The sequence below is a fragment of the Dendrobates tinctorius genome, unplaced genomic scaffold, assembly GCF_039654945.1.
Source record: "Dendrobates tinctorius isolate UK_male_01 unplaced genomic scaffold, ASM3965494v1 ptg000181l, whole genome shotgun sequence".
In the NCBI taxonomy this organism is placed as follows: domain Eukaryota; kingdom Metazoa; phylum Chordata; class Amphibia; order Anura; family Dendrobatidae; genus Dendrobates; species Dendrobates tinctorius.
This window is the reverse complement of record NW_027361848.1, coordinates 10,276,252-10,290,118: the sequence shown is the minus strand read 5'-3', so window position 1 is coordinate 10,290,118 and position 13,867 is coordinate 10,276,252.

Here is a 13,867-nt window from a genome sequence, read left to right as displayed (position 1 = left end):
AAAAGGAGGCTGAGCCACCCTGGCATCCAAATTGGACCCAGGGTGGCCCCGCCCACCAAATCGGACCCAGAGTGGCCCAGCCCACCAAATCAGACCCAGAGTGGCCCCACCCACCAAATTGGACCCTGAGGGGCCGCACCCACAAAATCGGACCCTGAGGGGCCCCGGCCACAAAATGGGACCCTGAGGGGCCCCACCCACAAAATCGGACCCTGAGGGGATCCGGCCACAAAATCAGACCCTGAGGGGCCCCGGCCACAACATCGGACCCTGAGGGGCCCCACTCACAAAATCGGACCCTGAGGGGCCCCACCCACAAAATCGGACCCTGAGGGGCCCCGCCCACCAAATTAGACCCTGAGGGGCCCCACCCTCAAAATCAGACCCTGAGGGGCCACAGCCACAAAATCAGACCCTGAGGGTCCCCAGCCACAAAATCGGACCCTGAGGGGCCCCACCCACAAAATCGGACCATAAGGGGCCCCACCCACAAATCCAGACTCTGAGGGGCCCCAGCCACAAAATCGGACACTGAGAGACCCCGGCCACAAAATCGGACCCTGAGGGGCCCCAACCACAAAATCGAACCCTGAGGGGCCCCACCCACAAAATCAGACCCTGAGGGACCCCAGCCACAAAATCAGACCCTGAGGGGCCCCAGCCACAAAATCGGACACTGAGGGGCCCCACCCACAAAATCGGACCCTGAGGGGCCCCGCCCACCAAATTAGACCCTGAGGGGCCCCACCCTCAAAATCGGTCCCTGAGGGGCCCCGGCCACAAAATCGGACCCTGAGGGGCCCTGGCCAAAAAATCGGACCCTGAGGGGCCCCAACCGCAAAATCGGACCCTGAGGGGCCCCAACCACAAAATCGGACCCTGAGAGACCCCGGCCACAAAATCGAACCCAGAAGGGCCCCACCCACAAAATCGGACCCTGAGAGGCCCCGCCCACCAAATCGGACCCTGAGGGGCCCCGCCAACCAAATCGGACTTGGAGGGGCCCCACCCACAAAATCGGACCCTGAGGGCCCCCAACCACAAAATCGGACCCTAAGAGGCCCCGGCCACAAAATCGGACCCTGAGAGACCCCGGCCACAAAATCGAACCCAGAGGGGCCCCGCCCACAAAATCGGACCCTCAGGGGCCCCGCCCTCAAAATCGGACCCTGAGGGGCCCCGCCCTCAAAATCGGACCCTGAGGGGCCCCGCCTACCAAATCGGACCCTGAGGGGCCCCGCCAACCAAATCGGACTCTGAGGGGCCCCACCCACAAAATCGGACCCTGAGGGGCCCCACCCTCAAAATCGGACCCTGAGGTGCCCCGCCCTCAAAATCGGACCCTGAGGGGCCCCGCCTACCAAATCGGACCCTGAGGGGCCCCGCCAACCAAATCGGACTCTGAGGGGCCCCACCCTCAAAATCGGACCCTGAGGGGCCCAACCAACAAAATCGGACCCTGAGCGGCCCCGGCCACAAAATCGGGCCCTGAGGGGCCCCGGCCACAAAATCGGACCCTGAGGGGCCCAGACCACAAAATCGGACCCTGAGGGGTCCCGACCACAAAATCGGACCCTGAGGGGTGCCACCCACAAAATCAGACCCTGAGGGGCCCCTGCCATAAAATCAGACCCTGAGGGGCCCCGGCCATAAAATCGGACCCTGAGGGGCCCCACCCACAAAATCGTACCCTGAGGGGCCCCACCCACAAAATCAGCCATGAGGGGCCCCACCCACAAAATCGGACCCTGAGGAGCCCCACCCACAAAATCGGACCCTGAGGGGACCCACCCACAAAATCGGACCCTGAGGGGCCCCACCCACAAAATTGGACCCTGAGGAATCCCGGCCACTAATTCAAATCCTTATTAGCCCAGGCCACCGAATCGGATCCTGAGGGGCCCCACCCACCAAATCAGACCCTGAGGCCAAAGTGGCCCCTGAGAGGCACCCACATTTAAAACAGATCCTGAGTTGAAAGTCTTGCAGGTGCAGCAGGCAAGTCTCTCTTAAAGGGGCAGCCCAGGCACCATTTCAAACCACTATCTGTACTTCCTTCAGGAAATACACATCTAGTATTATTATTACTATTCAGTTGATTTCCGCAATTAATGCGGCCCGATCCGCTACACGCACAGACTCCGTTGAGGTGTCGTTTCGAAGCCAGCGTCCACGAGAGGTGTGCTAAGTATTTTTCGTGTCGATCGGATTTGTAGTTTTTGCGCAATTTGCGTTTGAAAAAACATTTTCTTGTCATTGGAATGCATTGTCTCATTGCATTTTAATGGGAAAATGTTGCCATAGGGAAAACATGGGGCAGTCGTGAGGTGACGGTTATGCTCATTGATATGCGTAGGCCAGGGCCGGCGTCAGCACCCGGGCAAGTGCCGGGGCCCTGGCGAGATGGGAGGACCCACTCACGCTGTCTGGGATACCTGCCGGCCGCCGCCACGCCCCCCATGTACTGACCCCATCCTGCGCCCTCCACGAGGGACCCACGCAGTGACGCAGCCCCTTAGGCTGAGTGCACACGACTTTTTAGCCCTGCGGATTTTTCCACTCAGAATGGAAGAAATCCGCAGGTTAAATGACCTGCATTTTTCCTGCGGATTTCTTCCATTTTTCCTGCGGTTTTCTGTGGTTTTCCTCCTGCGGATTTGGTGACAGGGGAGATGGAAAACCGCACAAAAGAAGTAACATGCTGCGGATTTTGTACCGCAGGAAAACTGCGCAGAAAAATCCGCAGCGTCTGCTGTACTTTTTTTTTTTTCATTGATGTTAAGGCTACTGTACATCACAATGCGGATATGCAATGTTTCTGCGCGGTAAAATCCGCTGCGGATCCACTGGATATCCGCATCGTGTGCACACAGCCTTACTGCCAGCAATGGTCCTCGCTTCCTTCGGCTGTAATCTTGTGTGCGGTGTTGTCACAGGACCTGTGATGAGGTCACAGGAGGGGAGGAGTCAGGGGTCACATGATCAGGGCGGCTGCAGGACTGCTGTGCTGGTCGCTTGTCATTACGGTGCTGGTCTGTATGGATGAGGTAACGTTTATGTGTGGGACAGTGGGGTCAGGGAGGTGTTTTACAAGGTGGATGTAGCAGAGCCGTGTGTGTACTTGTGTGGGGTCAGGAGGTGTTTTACAAGGTGGATGTAGCAGGGTCGTGTGTGTACTTGTGTGGGGTCAGGAGGGGTTTACAAGGTGAATGTAGCAGAGCCATGTGTGTACTTGTGTGGGGTCAGGAGGAGGGGTTTACAAGGTGGATGTAGCAGAGCCGTGTGTGTACTTGTGTGGGGTCAGGAGGAGGGGTTTACAAGGTGGATGTAGCAGAGCCGTGTGTGTACTTGTGTGGGGTTAGGAGGGGTTTACAAGGTGGATGTAGCAGAGCCGTGTGTGTACTTTGTGTGGGGTTAGGAGGGGTTTACAAGGTGGATGTAGCAGAGCCGTGTGTGTACTTGTGTGGGGTCAGGAGGGGTTTTACAAGGTGGATGTAGCAGAGCCGTGTGTGTACTTGTGTGGGGTCAGGAGGGGTTTTTCAAGGTGGATGTAGCAGAGCCGTGTGTGTACTTGTGTGGGATCTGGAGGGGTTTTACATGGTGGATGTAGCAGAGCCATGTGTGTACTTGTGTGGGTCAGGAGGTGTTTTACAAGGTGGATGTAGCAGAGCTGTGTGTGTACTTGTGTGGGGTCAGGAGGGGTTTTACAAGGTGGATGTAGCAGAGCCGTTTGTGTACTTGTGTGGGTCAGGAGGGGTTTACAAGGTGGATGTAGCAGAGCCGTGTGTGTACTTGTGTGGGGTCAGGAGGGGTTTACAAGGTGGATGTAGTAGAGCCGTGTGTGTACTTGTGTGGGGTCAGGAGGGGTTTTACAAGGTGTATGGAGCAGAGCCGTGTGTCTACGAGGTGTACGGAGCAGAGCCGTGTGTGTACGAGGTGTACGGAGCGGAGCCGTGTGTGTACGAGGTGTACGGAGCAGAGCCGTGTGTGTACGAGGGGTACGGAGGGGAGCTGAGTGTTTATGAAGCAGAGCCGTGTGTTTATGGAGCGGAGCAGAGCCGGGGGTGTACGAGGTGTATGGTGGGGAGCATTTATACCTCCCAACTGTCCCGGATCCAGCGAGACAGTCCCGATTTTGAGAGAGAGACTGCCCCAGCCGGGAGCATACTTTCCCCGCGAGACACAGGAGTACACAGCGGAGCCCCAAGGAGCAATTTAAAACTTGCACGTAACTTTCTACCGGAAGTGACGTGCTGGAAGCTGACCAGAAATGAGGTAATTTCGGGAGGAGATTGTGACGGAACCATGGAGGCACTTCAGGGAATGCTTCAGATCCATTACCGTGTCCTCCTCTGATAGCGCGGACAGTGGATCGCCTTGGAATCGGGGATGTCGGCCATGTGAGCGGATCATGATATGTCCTGCACCAGGAGGCTCAGGTAGGCATTACAATGGGAGCTGGGCTGCTATAGTATCTTTATAGAATTTTTCTTTCTCTGTTTCTCTCTCTCTGTTCTCTTTCTTTCTTTCTTTCTCTCTCTGGCCCCGCCCACCAAATCAGCCCCCGAGTGGCCCCCACAGTTAAAAGGGATCCTGAGTTGAAAGTCTTGCAGGAGCAGCAGGCAAGTTTCTATTAACGGGGCAGCCCAGGCACCATTTCAAACCACTATCTGTACTCCCTTCAGGAAATACACATCTAGTATTACAATTATAATGCGCCAATCACAAGTTATTCAGTTGATTTCCGCAATTAATACAGCCCGAACCGCTACACGCACAGACTCCGTTGAGGTGTCGTTTCGAAGCCAGCGTCCACGAGAGTATTTTTCGTGTCGATCGGATTTGTAGTTTCTGTGCAATTTGCGTTTGAATGGCCTCCATCCACCAAATTGGACCCTGAGGGGCCCCGCCCACCAAATCAGACCCTGAGGGGGCCCGGCCACCAAATCGGACCCTGAGGGGCCCCACCCACAAAATCGGACCCTGAGGGGACCCGCCACAAAATCGGACCCTGAGGGGCCCCACCCACCAAATCGGACCCTGAGGGGTCCCGGCCACAAAATTGGACCCTGAGGGGCCCCACCCACAAAATCGGACCCTGAGGGTTCCGCCCACAAAATCGGACCCTGAGGGGCCCCAACCACCAAATCGGACCCTGAGGGGCGCCGGTCACAAAATCGGACCCTAAGGGGTCCCGACCACCAATTCGGACCCTGAGGGGCTCCGGCCACCAAATCGGACCCTGAGGGGCCCCACCCACCAAATCAAACCCTGAGGGGCCCCACCCACCAAATCAGACCCTGAGGGGCCCCAGCCACCAAATCAGACCCTGAGGGGCCACACCCAGAAAATCGGACCCTGAGGGGCCCGACCCACAAAATCGGACCCTGAGGGGCCCCGGCCACAAGATTGGACCCTGAGGGGCCCCGGCCACAAGATTGGACCCTGAGGGGCCCCAACCACCAAATCAGACCCTGAGGGGCCCCGGCCACAAAAATGGACCCAGGGGGCTCCACCCACAAAATCAGACCCTAAGGGGCCCCACCCACAAAATCGGACCCTGAGGGGCCCCACCCACAAAATCGGACCCTGAGGGGCCCCGGCCACAAGATTGGACCCTGAGGGGCCCCACCCACAAAATTGGACCCTGAGGGGCCCCGGCCACAAGATTGGACCCTGAGGGGCCCCGGCCACAAGATTGGACCCTGAGGGGCCCCAACCACCAAATCAGACCATGAGGGGCCCCGGCCACAAAATCAGACCCTGAGGGGCCCCACCCACAAAGTCGGGCCCTGAGGCCAAAGTGGCCCCTGAGAGGCACCCACAGTTAAAACGGATCCTGAGTTGAAAGTCTTGCAGGTGCAGCAGGCAAGTCTCTCTTTAAGGGGCAGCCCGGGCAGCATTTCAAACCACTATCTGTACTTCCTTCAGGAAATACACATCTAGTATTAATGTTGTAATCCGACCGCTGCTAACTTATTCTTATTATTCAGTTGATTTCCGCAATTAATGCGGCCCGAACCGCTACACGCACAGACTCCGTTGAGGTGTCGTTTCGAAGCCAGCATCCATGAGAGGTGTGCTAAGTAATTTTCGTGTCGATTGGATTTGTAGTTTTTGCGCAATTTGCATTAGAAATTTTTTTTTCCCGTCATTTGAATGTATTGTCTCAATGCTTTTCAATGGGGAAATTTTGCCTTAGAGAAAACATGCCCTGAGGCGATTCAAATGGCAGTTTAGCTCATTGATATGCGCAGGCAGACCCAGTTACTATGCCAGCGCCAAAGAACTTCACATGACCCCAGCAGGACACAGTTTCTGGCGATAATATCAGCTCTTAAAGCGAAACCCACAGCACTAATGCAAATCTAGCTTCATCACATGACGCGTGCCCCTGAGAGAGAATGTACGCCATAGTGAATTTAGAAGCCCAGTGCGCCAAACTAGCTCTTAAACAGCCGACGCGCCTAAGTGAATCTTAAAGGGCCGGCGCACCAAAATGAGCCTTAAAGGGCTGGCGTGCCAAATCGAATGCTGAGTGACCCCTGGCTCCAAATCGGAGGCTGATCGACCCTGGCCTACAAATCGGAGGCTGAGCCACCCAGGCCAACAAATTGGCCCCGGAGTGGCCCCGCCCTCCAAATCAGACCCAGAGAGGCCCCGCCCACCAAATTGGACCCTGAGGGGCCCCGCTCACCAAATCAGACCCGTAGTGGCCTCGCCCTCCAAATCGGACCCAGAGTGGCCCACCCACCAAATTGAACCCTGAGGGGCCCCTCCCACCAAATCAGACCCAGAGTGGCCCCGCCCACCAAATCAGACCCTGAGGGGTCCCACCCACCAAATCTGACCCTAAGGGGCCCCACCCACCTAATCAGACCCAGAGTGGCCCCGCCCACCAAATCAGGCCATGAGGGGCACCACCCACCAAATCAGACCCTCATGGGCCCCACCTGCCAAATCATACCCTGAAGAGCCCCACCCACCAAATCGGATCCTGAGGGGACCCGCCCACCAAATCGGACCCTGAGAGGCCCCGTCTACCAAATCGGAACCAGAGGAGCTCCGCCCACGAAATTGGACCCTGTGGGGCCCCACTCACCAAATCGGACCCTGTGGTGCCCCGCTCACCAAATTGGACCCAGAGTGGCCCTCCCACCAAATCAGACCCTGTGGGGCCCCGCCCAGCAAATCGGACCCTGTGGTGCCCCACCCACCAAATCGAACTCTGAGGGGCCCCGCCCACCAAATCGGACCCAGAGGGGTCCCGCCCACCAAATCAGACCCTGAGGGGCCGTGCCCACCAAACCGGACCCTGAGGGGCCTCGCCCACCAATTCAAGCCCTGAGGAGCCCAGTCCACTGAATCGGATCCTGAGGGGCCCCACCCACCAAATCAGACCCTGAGGGGCCCCACAGGCCAAAGTGGCCCCTGAGAGGCACCCACAGGTAAAACGGATACTGAGTTGAAAGTCGTGCAGGGGCAGCAGGCAAGTCTCTCTTAAAGTCGCAGCCCGGGCACCATTTCAAACCACTATCTGTACTTCCTTCAGGAAATACACATCTAGTATTAATGTTGTAATCCGACCGCTGCTAACTCATTCTTATTATTCAGTTGATTTCCGCAATTAATGCGGCCCGAACCGCTACACGCACAGACTCCGTTGAGGTGTCGTTTCGAAGCCAGCGTCCACGAGAGGTGTGCTAAGTAATTTTCGTGTCGATTGGATTTGTAGTTTTTGCGCAATTTGCATTAGAAAATTTTTTTCCCCGTCATTTGAATGTATTGTCTCAATGCTTTTCCATGGGGAAATTTTGCCTTAGAGAAAATATGCCCTGAGGCGATTCAAATGGCAGTTTAGCTCATTGATATGCGCAGGCAGACCCAGTTACTATGCCAACGCCAAAGAACTTCACATGACGCCCTCAGGACACAGTTTCTGGCGATAATATCAGCTCTTAAAGCGAAACCCACAGCACAAATGCAAATCTAGCTTCATCACATGACGCGTGCCCCTGAGAGAGAATGTACGCCAGAGTGAATTTAGAAGCCCAGTGCGCCAAACTAGCTCTTAAACAGCCGACGCGCCTAAATGAATCTTAAAGGGCCGGCGCACCAAAATGAGCCTTAAAGGGCCGGCGCGCCAAATCGAATGCTGAGTGACCCCAGGCTCCAAATCGGAGGCTGAGCTACCCAGGCCAACAAATCGGCCCCGGAGTGGCCCCGCCCACCAAATCGGACCCAGAGAGGCCCCGCCCACCAAATTGGACCTGAGGGGCCCCGCTCACCAAATCAGACCCAGAGAGGCCCCGCCTACCAAATTGTACCCTGAAGGGCCCCGCCCATCAAACTGGACCCAGAGTGGCCCCACCCACCAAATCAGACCCTGAGGGGTCCCACCCACCAAATCTGACCCAAAGGGGCCCCGCCCACCTAATCAGACCCAGAGTGGCCCCGCCCACCAAATTAGGCCATGAGGGGCGCCGCCCACCAAATCAGACCCTCATGGGCCCCGCCTGCCAAATCATACCCTGAAGAGCCCCGCCCACCAAATCGGACCCTGAGAGGCCCCATCTACCAAATCGGAACCAGAGGAGCCCCGCCCACGAAATTGGACATGTGGGGCCCCACTCACCAAATCGGACCCTGTGGTGCCCCGCCCACCAAATTGGACCCAGAGTGGCCCCTCCCACCAAATCAGACCCTGTGAGGCCCCGCCCATCAAATCGGACCCTGTGGTGCCCAACCCACCAAATCAAACTCTTAAGGGCCCCGCCCACCAAATCGGACCCAGAGGGGTTCCACCCGCCAAATCAGACCCTGAGGGGCCGTGCCCACCAAACCGGACCCTGAGAAGCCTCGCCCACCAAATCGGCCCACCAATTAAAGCCCTGAGGAGCCCAGTCCACTGAATCAGATCCTGAGGGGCCCCACCCACCAAATCAGACCCTGAGGGGCCCCACAGGCCAAAGTGGCCCCTGAGAGGCACCCACAGGTAAAACGGATACTGAGTTGAAAGTCGTGCAGGGGCAGCAGGCAAGTCTCTCTTAAAGTGGCAGCCCGGGCACCATTTCAAACCACTATCTGTACTTCCTTCAGGAAATACACATCTAGTATTACAATTATAATGCGCCAATCACAAGTTATTCAGTTGATTTGCGCAATTAATGCGGCTCGAACCGCTACACGCACAGACTCCGTTGAGGTGTCGTTTCGAAGCCAGCATTCACAAGAGGTGTGCTAAGTATTTTTCATGTCGATCAGATTTATAGTTTTTGCGCAATTTGCGTTTGAAAAAACATTTTCCTGTCATTGGAATGCACTGTCTCAATGCATTTCAAATGGAAAATTTTGCCATAGGGAAAACATGGGGCAGTCGTGACTCGATTCAAATAGTAGTTAAGCTCATTGATATGCGTAGGCACACCCAGTTACTATGCCAACGCCTACAAACTTTTCATGACTCCTCCAAGACAGAGTTTCTGGCAGATAATATCAGCTCTTAAAGCGAAACCCACAGCACAAATGCAAATCTAGCTTCATCACATGACGCATGCCCCTGAGAGAGAATGTGTGCCAAAGTGGATTTAGAAGCCCAGTGAGCCAAACTGGCTCTAAAACGGCCAACGCGCCTAAGTGATTCTTAAAGGGCCGGCGCACCAAAATGAGTATTAAAGGGCCGGAGCGCCAAATCGAAAGCTGAGTGACCCCAGGCTCCAAATCAGAGGCTGATTGACCCTGGCCTACAAATTGGAGGCTGATCGACCCTGGCCTACAAAACGGAGACTGAGCCACCCTGGTCTCCAAATCGGACCCAGAGTGGCCCTTCCCACCAAATCGGACCCTGAGGGGCCCCGCTCACCAAACCAGACCCTGAGGTGCCCCGCCCACCAAATCAGACCCAGAGGGGCTCCGCCCACCAAATTGGACCCAGAGGGGCTCCGCCCACCAAATCGGACCCAGAGGGGCTCCGTCCACCAAATCGGACCCAGAGGGGCTCCGTCCACCGAATCGGACCCAGAGGGGCTCCGTCCACCAAATCGGACCCAGAGTGGCCCCGCCCACCAAATCGGACCGTGAGGGGCTCCGCCCACCAAATCGGACCCAGAGTGGCCCCACTCACAATATCGGACCCTGAGGGGCCCCACTCACAAAATCGGACCCTGAGGGGCCCCACCCACAAAATCGGACCCTGAGGGGCCCCACCCACAAAATCGGACCCTGAGGGGCCCCACCCACAAAATCGGACCCTGAGGGGCCACACCCACAAAATCGGACCCTGAGGGGCCACACCCACAAAATCGGAGCGAGGGATCCCGCCAACAATTCAAGCCCTGAGGAGCCCAGGCCAAGGAATCAGATTCTGAGGCGCCCCACCCACCAAATCAGACCCTGAGGCCAAAGTGACCCCTGAGAGGCACCCACAGTTAAAACAGATCCTGAGTTGAAAGTCTTGCAGAGGCAGCAGGCAAGTCTCTCTTAAAGGGGCAGCCCGGGCACCATTTCAAACCACTATCTGTACTTCCTTCAGGAAATACACATCTAGTTATAGTGGTTTGAAAAAACCACTATATTGTAATCCGAACGCTGCTAACTTATTCTTCTTCTTCTTCTTCTTATTATTAAGTTGATTTCCGCAATTAATGCGGCCCGAACCGCTACACGCACAGACTCCGTTGAGGTGTCGTTTTGAAGCCAGCGTCCATGAGAGGTGTGCTAAGTATTTTTCGTGTCAATCGGATTTGTAGTTTTTGCGCAATTTGCGTTTGAAAATTTTTTTTCCCGTCATTGGAATGCACTGTGTCAATGCTTTTCAATGGGAAGCTTAAAACGTGCCCTGAGGCGATTGAAATGACAGTTGAGCTCATTGATATGCGCAGGCAGACCCAGTTACTATGCCAACGCCTACGAACGTCACATGACATCTCCAGAACAGAGCTTTTGCCACATAATATCAGCTCTTAAAGCTAAACCCACGGCACAAATGCAAATCTAGCTTCATCACATGACGCATGCCCCTGAGAGAGAATGTGTGCGCCAAAGTGGATTTAGAAGCCCAGTGAGCCACCCTGGCTCTTAAAGGGCCGACGCGCCAAAGTGATTCTTAAAGAGCCGGCGCACCAAAATGAGTCTTAAAGGGCCGGCGTGCCAAATCGAAAGCTGAGTGACCCAAGGCTCCAAATCGGAGGCTGATAGACCCTGGCCTACAAAAAGGAGGCTGAGCAACCCTGGCATCCAAATCGGACCCAGAGTTGCCCCGCCCACGAAATCGGACCCAGAGTGGCCTCGCCCACCAAATCAGACCCAGAGTGGCCCCGCCCACCAAATTGGACCCTGAGGAGCCCCACCCACAAAATTGGACCCTGAAGGCCCCACCCACAAAATTGGACCCTGAGGGGCCCCACCCACAAAATTGGACCCTGAGGGGCCCCGGCCACAAAATCGAACCCAGAGGGGCCCCACCCACAAAATTGGACCCTGAGCGCCCCCAACCACAAAATCGGACCCTGAGGGGCCCCAACCCCAAAATCGGACCCTGAGGGGCCCCGGCCACAAAATCGGACCCTCAGGGGCCCCGCCTCAAAATCGGACCCTGAGGGGCCCCTCCCTCAAAAATCGGACCCTGAGAGGCCCCGCCCACCAAATCAGACCCTGAGGGGCTCCGCCAACCAAATCGGACTCTAAAGGGCCCCACCCACAAAATCAGACCCTGAGGGCCCCCAACCACAAAATAGGACCCTAAGGGGCCCCACCCTCAAAATCGGACCCTGAGTAGACCCGGCCACAAAATCGGACCCTGAGGGGCCCCAACCACAAAATCGGACCCTGAGGGGCCCAGGCCACAAAATCGAACCCTGAGGGGCCCCACCCTCAAAATCGGATCCTGAGGGGCCCAACCAACAAAATCGGACCCTGAGGGGCCCCAGCCACAAAATCGGACACTGAGGGGCCCCACCCACAAAATCGGACCCTGAGGGGCCCCGGCCACAAAATTGGAACCTGAGGGGCCCCGGCCACAAAATCGGACCCTGAGGGGTCCCAACCACGAAATCAGACCCTGAGGGGCCCCGGACTCAAAATCGGACCGTGAGGGCCCCCAACCACAAAATCGGACCCTGAGGGGCCCCAACCACAAAATCGGACCCTGAGAGACCCCGGCCACAAAATCGGACCCAGAGGGGCCACACCCACAAAATCAGACCATGAGGGGCCACAACCACAAAATCGGACCCTGAGGGGCCACACCCACAAAATCGGACCCTGAGGGGCCACACCCACAAAATCGGACCCTGAGGGGCCACACCCACAAAATAGGAGCCTGAGGGATCCCGGACAACAAATCAGACCCTGAGGCCAAAGTGGCCCCTGAGAGGCACATACAGTTAAAACGGATCCTGAGTTAAAAGTCTTGCAGGGGCAGCCCGGGCACCATTTCAAACCACTATCTGTACTTCCTTCAGGAAATACACATCTAGTATTATTATTACTATTCAGTTGATTTCCGCAATTAATGCGGCCCGATCGGCTACACGCACAGACTCCGTTGAGGTGTCGTTTCGAAGCCAGCGTCCACGAGAGGTGTGCTAAGTATTTTTCGTGTCGATCGGATTTGTAGTTTTTGCGCAATTTGCGTTTGAAAAAACATTTTCTTGTCATTGGAATGCACTGTCTCATTGCATTTTAATGGGAAAATGTTGCCATAGGGAAAACATGGGGCAGTCGTGAGGTGGCAGTTATGCTCATTGATATGCGTAGGCCAGGGCCGGCGTCAGCACCCGGGCAAGTGCCGGGGCCCTGGCGAGATGGGAGGGCCCACTCACGCTGTCTGGGATACCCGCCGGCCGCCGCCACGCCCCCCATGTGCTGACCCCATCCTGCGCCCTCCGCGAGGGACCCACGCAGTGACGCAGCCCCTTAGGCTGAGTGCACACGACTTTTTAGCCCTGCGGATTTTTCCACTCAGAATGGAAGAAATCCGCAGGTTAAATGACCTGCATTTTTCCTGCGGATTTCTTCCATTTTTCCTGCGGTTTTCTGTGGTTTTCCTCCTGCGGATTTGGTGACAGGGGAGATGGAAAACCGCACAAAAGAAGTAACGTGCTGCGGATTTTGTACCGCAGGAAAACTGCGCAGAAAAATCCGCAGCGTCTGCTGTACATTTTTTTTTTTCATTGATGTTAAGGCTACTGTACTTCACAATGCGGATATGCAATGTTTCTGCGCGGTAAAATCCGCTGCGGATCCACTGGATATCCGCATCGTGTGCACACAGCCTTACTGCCAGCAATGGTCATCGCTTCCTGCGGCTGTAATCTTGTGTGCGGTGTTGTCACAGGACCTGTGATGAGGTCACAGGAGGGGAGGAGTCAGGGGTCACATGATCAGGGCGGCTGCAGGACTCTGCTGTGCTGGTCGCTTGTCATTACGGTCCTGGTCTGGATGGTTGAGGTAACATTTATGTGTGGGACAGTGGGGTCAGGGAGGTGTTTTACAAGGTGGATGAAGCAGAGCCGTGTGTGTACTTGTGTGGGGTCAGGAGGGTTTTACAAGGTGGATGTAGCAGGGCCGCGTGTGTACTTGTGTGGGGTCAGGAGGGGTTTTACAAGGTGGATGTAGCAGTGCCGTGTGTGTACTTGTGTGGGTCAGGAGGTGTTTTACAAGGTGGATGTAGCAGAGCCGCGTGTGTACTTGTGTGGGGTCAGGAGGGGTTTTACAAGGTGGATGTAGCAGAGCCGCGTGTGTACTTGTGTGGGGTCAGGAGGGGTTTACAAGGTGGATGTAGCAGAGCCGTGTGTGTACTTGTGTGGGGTCAGGAGGGGTTTTACAAGGTGGATGTATCAGAGCTGTGTGTGTACTTGTGTGGGGT